Source organism: Lagenorhynchus albirostris, chromosome 19 (genome assembly GCF_949774975.1).
Source record: "Lagenorhynchus albirostris chromosome 19, mLagAlb1.1, whole genome shotgun sequence".
Classification (NCBI taxonomy): Eukaryota; Metazoa; Chordata; class Mammalia; order Artiodactyla; family Delphinidae; genus Lagenorhynchus; species Lagenorhynchus albirostris.
In genome coordinates this window covers 17925137-17933731 of record NC_083113.1, presented here as the reverse complement: position 1 = coordinate 17933731, position 8595 = coordinate 17925137, and the positions used below count along the sequence as shown (strand labels likewise).

The 8595-nt window shown below is 41.8% G+C and overlaps 1 pseudogene; it reads right to left on the bottom strand.

Annotated features, from left to right (window-relative positions):
* Positions 1-3186: 3186 nt before the first annotated feature.
* LOC132510569 (U1 spliceosomal RNA) lies at positions 3187-3333 on the bottom strand (annotated as a pseudogene).
* Between the last annotated feature and the right edge of the window lie 5262 nt (positions 3334-8595).

Here is an 8595-nt window from a genome sequence, read left to right as displayed (position 1 = left end):
TTATGCAGACAGAAAAGCACACATATCATGATTACTTATGTAAACAGTACCCAGAAGCCCCCTTAAAACTCCCTTCCAGGGGCTTCCCTGGTGGCGCAGTGGTTGAGAGTCCGCCTGCCGATGCAGGGAGGCGGGTTTGTGCCCCGGTCTGGGAGGATCCCACATGCCGCAGAGCGGCTGGGCCCGTGAGCCATGGCCGCCGAGCCTGTGCGTCCGGAGCCTATGCTCCGCAACAAGAGAGGCCACAACAGTGAGACGCCCGCATACCGCAAAAAAAAAACCACTCCCTTCCGGTAGCCCCCACCCCCTCAAGGGTAACCACTATCCTGACTTCTAACAGCTTAGATTGCTTTTGCTTTGTTTGTTCTTTACATAAATGGAATTAAACAGCATATATGCTTTTGTGCTTAGCTTCTTTGCTCAACATTGTGTTTGTGAGATTCATCCATATTGTTGCATTTGGCTGCGGACCGTTCGTTTTCGTTGCAGTATAGTATTCCATTGTGTTAACAGACCATGATTTATCCATTCTGCTGTTGATACCGCATTTGCATCATTTCTAGCTTTTGGCTGTTAAAAAAATGCTGGCACAGTTTTTTCCTCCACAAGAGAAGCTGAAGTTAGAGTGGGTAAGAGGAACGCGGACTTTGAATATTGTGAAAGATAGTAGTGCCCAGCTATGGAGCTGCTCCACACTAGTGTGCTGCTGCAAGGAATTTGTAACTAAGAAAAAAGTACTAGCAAACCATGATGTGCTGTAGATGTAGACATAGGTATGTATATTAGAGCAGATGCAGGGTTAATCCTCCTCTGTGGGCCTAGCCTTTTCCTGAAGGACGCTGCTCCACCTACCACCCTTCCCAGTGGCAGCACTGGAGTATTTCTTGCCCTGCAAACTATGTTCAGGATGTAGACTTGGTGTCCTTGCTCCCTCCCTTTCTGGTAAAACCCCTACTTACTCCATTCAGGCTTATGTGATCCTCTCACTCTCCTGGTTACCTGATTACTCCCATCTTAAAAAAATTATTCCTGCCTTTCTCTTCCTCTATACCTCCATCCTTCCATATGATGTCATCTGTGTGGCTTACCCATCTGTGTTGGGAGTCCGCAAGATAATCATACTGATGGTGATGATTCTTACAGCACAAACATGCAAAGCAAAATTGAGCAAAGGAAAGGGTGTATGGGCGAAGTCTAGAGTGAACCAGGCTCAGACTTTCAGAGGGGACTTTGAAAGTGGTGTCACAGAGTATGTACTTCGTTCCCCCAGCAAAGAATTGTTCCAACATGTGTGGAATGTTGTCTACCAGGGAAGCTCATCAGCGGCTGAGGGCCCAGGGTTTTGATCGGGGTCTGGTTATTTAGGCATCTTCTGTGTGGCACATACTAAAATCCCAGACTCCCAGAAGTAAAGCACAAATACACATCATTGACTGTACAGTTTAGGCACAGTGAGCCAGTCTTATCAGTTCTGGGAATGATGGAAACCCTCCTCAAGTCCTAGTTTCCAGATGTCAGCCAAGGGCCAAACTTGTAAGCAGTCTTTATAAAGGATAAGAGTCAGGCCTGCTGTGTTAACTTTCCTGGACCCATCCTACACCCTGGCCCCTGTTCCTTTCCCTGTGACCTTTTCTTCTCACCTCCTCCCACCCAAACCTGTAGACACACCTGGACCTTGTCTGTCAACCTCAACTGCATCATCTCTGAATCATGGATTTAGACACCCTACGCTTTGATCTTCCAACTGGCTTGCTCAAGAAATAATAAGTACATACACACATAGAGTGACCTAACCACTCCTTTGCTCAGTAACTGCTTTTAGCTTGGTGCAGACCCCCAGGTCAGGAACCTTTCTACTTTGGATTTGTTAGCTTCCATCTTCTACTTTCCCTACCACCATCTCCAACCAGCCTAGACTCCTTGAACTATCATTATCTTACAAATAACCTTAAACTCCCTTGCACCTCTTTTGAGCTTTTCGTGCTCTTGTTTAGAGAAACTTCAACCCTGAAAGCATCCAACCACCCACATGATCAGTATTCACTCGGAGGGTTGTGTCCTGCAGAAGAGAATCACAATTGAATACATTAGTACCACTGTAAATCTGATTACTGCTCTCTCCGGGCCCTCAACATTGCCAGCAAAACTTAGTACTTTTCTGTAATCACCTCTCTGTAGTCAGCAAATGGCCCTGCTACCCATTTCAAAGAGAACTAGAAGACATTGGATGGAAACTGCCTCAGGCACTTACCACACTCTCTAACATATGCATCCAGCCTTTTCCTGGCTGTCCTTTAAAAACAGAAAATATCACGTATCAAAAAACTGCTTGTGCTCTGGCTCCCTAATTCCCACCGTTCCCGTTACTGAATTACCTCTTTCTCTGTGTCTTCAACTTCTTCCTTGATAAAGGATCCTTTCCATTCTCATTTAATTATAATGCTAGCATATTATATAGCATATTAATGTGTTAGTATTCATATATTTATATATACAGGCATAACTTGGAGATATTGTGGGTTTAGATCGAGACCCCAGTAAAGCAAATATCACACAATAAAGTGAGTCACACGAATTTTTTTCTTTCCTAGTATACATAAAGTTAGATTTACACTGTACTTTTGTCTATTAAATGTGCAATAATAGCATTATGCCTACAAAATAGTGTACGTACCTTTATTTTAAAATAATGCTGTTGGGAAAATGGTGCCGATAGACTTGCTTGATGCAGGGTTGCCACAGAACTTCCCATTTGTAAAAAATGCAATATCTGCAAAGCACAATAAAACGAAGTATGCCTATAATTGTAACTATGTAGCATTTATTATGTTAGACTTTTTTTTAAGAAAATTATCCTTGAATCCTACATCCTACCAGTTCCTCCTTAGCTCTTGAACTATCTAGATGCCTGAGCTCCCTTTCACTTCTTAACCCACTTGTTCTACTTCATACACCGCTAAAACAGTTCTTGGTAAGGTCACTAATGATCTCCAGTGAGCCTTTCAAAGTTTTCCTCTCTTACTTGTTTTACAGAAGCATTCCATGCAGTCTGCCTCTCCCTTCTCAAAATACTCTTGTCTTCCTGGCTGCCAGATCCTCCGTCTGCCCAATTCTAATTCGTCAGTCACCCCATTTTGAAATAATAATGTTCCTCAGGGTTCAACTTCAGCTTTTTTTCCTTCTCCCCGCTGCTCCCCACACACAACACTACCACAAATTATGCAGTGGAGTTTCCCACATTTGGGGAAATCACAGGGGTCAGCACATCCGGAAAAGCCTCACCCTGGGAAAACCAACTTCGTGATCTTGTTACCTCTCCTGCCAGATAAGTTTGCTTTTTTTCCCCCCTCTTTTTAAGCTGCATACTCTCTCTGGCCTTAACTACTTGGAGTTATTCTCACATTCACTTATCTAGCACAGATCTTTTCTGAGTCTGGATCTGACTTTTCCTTTGGCCAAGCCTCAAGGCTTGCAGAATCTTAGTTCCCCGACCAGGGATTGAACCTGGGGCCACAGCAGTGAAAGCGCTGAGTCCTAACCACTGGACCGCCAGGGAAGTCCCTGGATCTGACTTCTTGATACCTGTGCTTGAAGGTCTTATAGTAGCCTCTCAAATGTAATGTTCCCCAAATTGAAGTGATGATCTTCCCTCTGCTTTTCTTCCAGTGTTCTTGATCCAGTTATGTAGTAACACCACCTACTAACCCGACTGTGCTGGAAATGTGGAAATCACCTTTGATACTCCATTTATCTTCAGTTCTGCACCAGCTTCATGCCTGTTACCAACTTCTATCAATTCTTTCTCTTTTTTTTTAAACTTTTATTTTATTTATTTATTTTTAGCTGCGTCAGGTCTTAATTGTGGCACGTGGGATCTTTCGTTGTGGCGCGCAGGCTTCTTCCTAGTTGTAGCACACAGGCTCCAGAGCGCGCGGGCTCAGTAGTTGTGGCGCGTGGGCTTAGTTGCCCGACCAGGGATCAAACCTGCGTCCCTTGCATTGGAAGCCCCTGGGAAGTCCCAAATTCTACTTTCTCAATATATCTAATACCTCTTTTATTTTTAAAACGTTTAATTATTTTGGTAAGAGATGTGTATGCATGTATTTTAATCTAAATGCTTCACAAAGGCTTATAATGAAAGCCCTCAGTCATGCTAACAATCAATCATCTCTTGCTACCCCTAGTCTTTGTTTTTAGTTTTACTGATTTTCTGTGGAAAAGGGGAAACTATTTATTCAACAAATCTTTATTGAGCCCTTATGTAGAAGAGATATAGTTCATTTGCAGGGTAAGCAACAGTGAACAAAATAAACCTTGGAGCTTGTATTCTGGGAGGAGAGAAATGAGTAAAATTTATATAAAGTATGTTAAGAAGATGCTTAAGGGAATTCCCTGAAGGTCTAGTGGTTAGGACTCAGCACTTCCACTGCAGGGGCCCTGGTTCAGTCCCTGGTCGGGGAACTAGGATCCTGCAAGCTGTGTAGTGTGGCCAAAAAAAAGATGCTTAAGTTCTATGGAGAAAAAGCCAAGAAGCGGGGGACAAGAAAGGGTGTGTGGGCTTGAGGGTGGATTGCTGCGTGAATTTAAAATAGGTTAGGAAGCTGACATTTGAGAAATGACTCAAGAAGCTGACTGGATGTTCAAGCAGAAGAAATTTTAGCTGCAAAGACCCTGAAGCAGGAGTGAACCTAGTATTGCTGGAGTGGAGTGAGGGAGGAGAGGCTTGTAGAATGTGAGGTTAGAGTGTCAGTGGAGACTGGATAGGGAAGGAATAGTGGAGTCCACTGTAATGATTGTCATTTGTTCCGAGATGGGAAGCAATTGTAGGGTTTTGAATGGAAGAGTGACAATCTGACTTACATTTTAAAAGATTCTCTGGGACTTCCCTGGTGGTCCGGTGGGTAAGACTCCGCACTCCCAATGCAGGGGGCCCAGGTTTGATCTCTGGTTGAGGAACTAGATCCCGCATGCATGCCGCAACTAAGAAGCCTGCATGCCGCAACTAAGAAGCCTGCATGCCGCAACTAAGAGTCCGCATGCCGCAACGAAGATCCTGTGTGCTGCAACTAAGACCTGGTGCAGCCAAAATAAATAAATAAATATTTTTAAAAATCATCATCATCATATCTGGGGAATTCCCTGGTGGTCCAATGGTTAGGACTCAGCACTTTCACTGCTGTGGGTCTGGGTTCAGTCCCTGGGTGAGGAACTAAGATCCCGCAATCCTCGAGGTGCAGCCCCCCCAAAAAATTGGCACTTCTGCTACAACTGTCAGTGAATCTCTTCCAAATGCACATCTTTGGATTTAAAATAAATAAATAAATTTAAAAAAATAAAAAGAATCTCTGGCTGCTGTGTTGAGAATAAATTAGTAGGGAGGCCAGTTAGGAAGCCAGTGCAGTAACCCGGAGTGGTTCTCCCTGCTCCCTGATAGTTAGAACATAATAGCCTGGCCTTCCAGTACTGAATCTGCTGCAGAGGCCTTTGTGGTTTGGTCTCCTCAGTGGATTGCTCCTCTGGCTGAGGCTTTAATGTATGCATTCAAACAGTTAAAAAATAATTTAATAGGATTTCCAATGAAAAGCTGCTTCCCTTTTCTCACTGTCCCTCAGACCTACAGTTACCCTCTTCACATGGAGCCAGGTTGTTTCCAAATTTTGCTAGTCCAAGCAGTGCTGGAATGACCCTTCGTGAGTCATTTCACAAATAGATGACTGTATCTGTAAGATAAACTAATAACTGGAGATTCTGGATAACTGGAGACATAACTTCATAATTCTAATAAATATTCCTATGTCCCTTTTGATAGAGATTATAGCAATTTACACTTCACCTGGTTTTTCAGGGTGCTTATTACCCTATATGGTCACCAGTACAGCATTAGCAAACTTTTGAGTACGTTTGCCGGTCTGATGAACGAAAAGTATTATTTCAGTACCCCGTGCATTTCACTTTGAGGGAGGTTGAACATTGTTAAATGAGTTTGGTATTAATATTTCCTTTTCTGTGACCTTTGTATAAATATCTTTATTTGTCTCCTCTGACGTTAGTGTTCTTGGTTATTTACAGGAGCTCTTTTTTTTATTAAGGGAAAAAATTTTTTCTTTAATTCAATAATACCTGTGCATAGTTACTACAAATGAAACAAAATAGTATAGAGTTTGTCTACTTCTCTTCCTTAAAGACAAATACTATTAACAGTTTATCTGTATTCTTCCAGAAAGTGTCCCTCTCCAGATCGTGTGTGTATATATGTGTGCGCACCATACCCACGTCCCCTCTTTTGTTAATGTGTCAGTAGGAAGAGCCTGTGTGAACTGTTCTTTACTTCGTTATTTTCATGTGTTTATCAACTACGGACCTCCTGATATATAGATTTACTCTCTTAATTCCCCCCATACACACACACAGAAATTCACACATCCTTGCTCTGTATCCTCTTAATATACTTACTGTAACACTTAATTGCGGCTAGGAATACTCATTACAACTAAGTAAGTAATTTTTATGGATGAGCCAAGTAGTTAGTACAAACCCTGTCTGTTTCCTTTTTACAGAATGTTTTATTCTTCCCGCCACCAAAAATTGCCCTTTTTTTCACATGTTGATTGACTTTAAAAGCTGAAAACCAATAATATTGTGATATGATTTTATAAGAATTCTTCTGCACGGAGCCAAGTGATATGCCTTCTCTACAGTTCTAGAACCATAAATACTGTACCTTTCAAAAATATATATTACTATGATCAAGATTAAATAGATTGTCTTTTTCTGGATTCCATCAGTTTCTTAAGATCATCTACATTTTAGTTTGCTTCGTGACTGGACCTTGCCTTTTTTCAATTTTTAGATTGTTTTTCCTTTATCTTTTTCCTTTTTCACATTTAATACACGCAAAAGGATGTGTGACCCATAATATGAGTAACTGAACCTGTCACTTAACCCAAAAACTAGAGCATTACTAACAACCTGCATCCATGTATTACCACTCCCCTATTCCATTTCTGCTTCACCCAAAAGGAAACCACTATCCTGAAGTTTGTATTTTATCTTGGTTTTGTTTTTGTTCACAATATTTTTCCATAGAATTTTTTTTTTCTTTTGACTGCACCTAGCGGCATGGGGGATCTTAATTCCCTGACCAGGGATTAAACCCATGCCCCTTCACTGGGAGCGTGGAGCCTTAACCACTGGACCACCAGGGAAGCCCATCTGTAGAATTTCTGATTGGCTCTTGCATGTGTGTATTTGTTCTCTTGTGCTCTCTCTCATATCCTCTATTAATTGGAATCTACTCCATTCTTCTTGAGCTCACCAATTTTCAAATCTCATTTAGACCACTTTTTCCTTGGACCATTATTTTCCCTACAGCTTTTCGATTTTCCTGGAGTTTCTGAATGTTCTTTTTTGCTTGTATTTGTTGCCTTCATCATATAATAAAGTTTTCCCAAACTGTTAACATTTGATTTAGTCTATGAAGTCTCCTTTTTTCCTAGAGACTATTGTACTATAAACTTTCGCCATTCTACGAAAGGTTATACAAACATGTTGCTTTCGAGATCTTCAGGAAACTTAGGATCCTGGGATTTCTCTTCATTGCTCTCCTGGGTTAGAGTCACAGTTTCCTGGATGCATGTTTTCCATTTTCTTGTTAGAATTCTTACTTAGGGAGCTTTCTTAAAAAGTATACAGGGCCAGATAGTAAGTTCTCTGTCACATCTTCCTCTTTTTTTTTTTTTTTATTTAACAACCTTCTAAAAATATAAAAATCATTCTTAGCTCAATTGCTGACTGTCCATCTTACATGCAGTGGTGCCAAGTCTGATGCAAATTTGATTTTTTTCCCATGATAGATGACGTGTTTTGTCCTCTTTTTTTGGGGGGGGGGAGGGGTGCGGCATGGCTTGTGGGAGTTCCCTGACCAGGAATTGAACCAGGGCCACAGCAGTGAAATCGCTGAATCCTAACCACTGGACCACCAGGGAACTCCCATGTAGACCCTTTTGACTTAAAGATTCGTGTCTTTCCTTTAGCTCTTTCTCTTATTACTTCTTAGATAACTTCTTTGATGTTACCCACCCTGTTCTTTCACTAGATCTCCCTCTTACTCAAATGTTAAAGCTGTCCAATTGAGAAGGACTTCCCTGGTGGTCCAGTGGTTAAGACTCTGCGCTTCCACTGCAGGGGGCACGGGTTCGATCCCTCGTCAGGGAACTAAGATCCTGCATGCCGCACAGTGCAGCCAGAAAATTTTTTTTAATAAATAAGGAAAAAAACCCCTGTTGAATCGAAGCTTTGTGTTTCTTAGTTTTTTTACCAAGGTGGTTAATCTTGGTAGTAGACTTCCTGTAGTAGACTTTATTCAAATATCTGACAATTCTTGGTTATCTCTTATTGGAAGGAAGCAGAAGAGTTGCCCTGGAGCTCTGGGTGTGGCCAGGATTTGTCATCTGACAAATGCTCTAAGTTGTGATCATTATCTTTGAGGTCTCTGAGGACTTGTTCAGAGGTGCCAATGTTTCCAGATCCACAGAAACACTGTACCTGCAGGAAAGAGTCTTCCTTGTACTTGTTTGTTTTTCCTAGGAGTGTGTT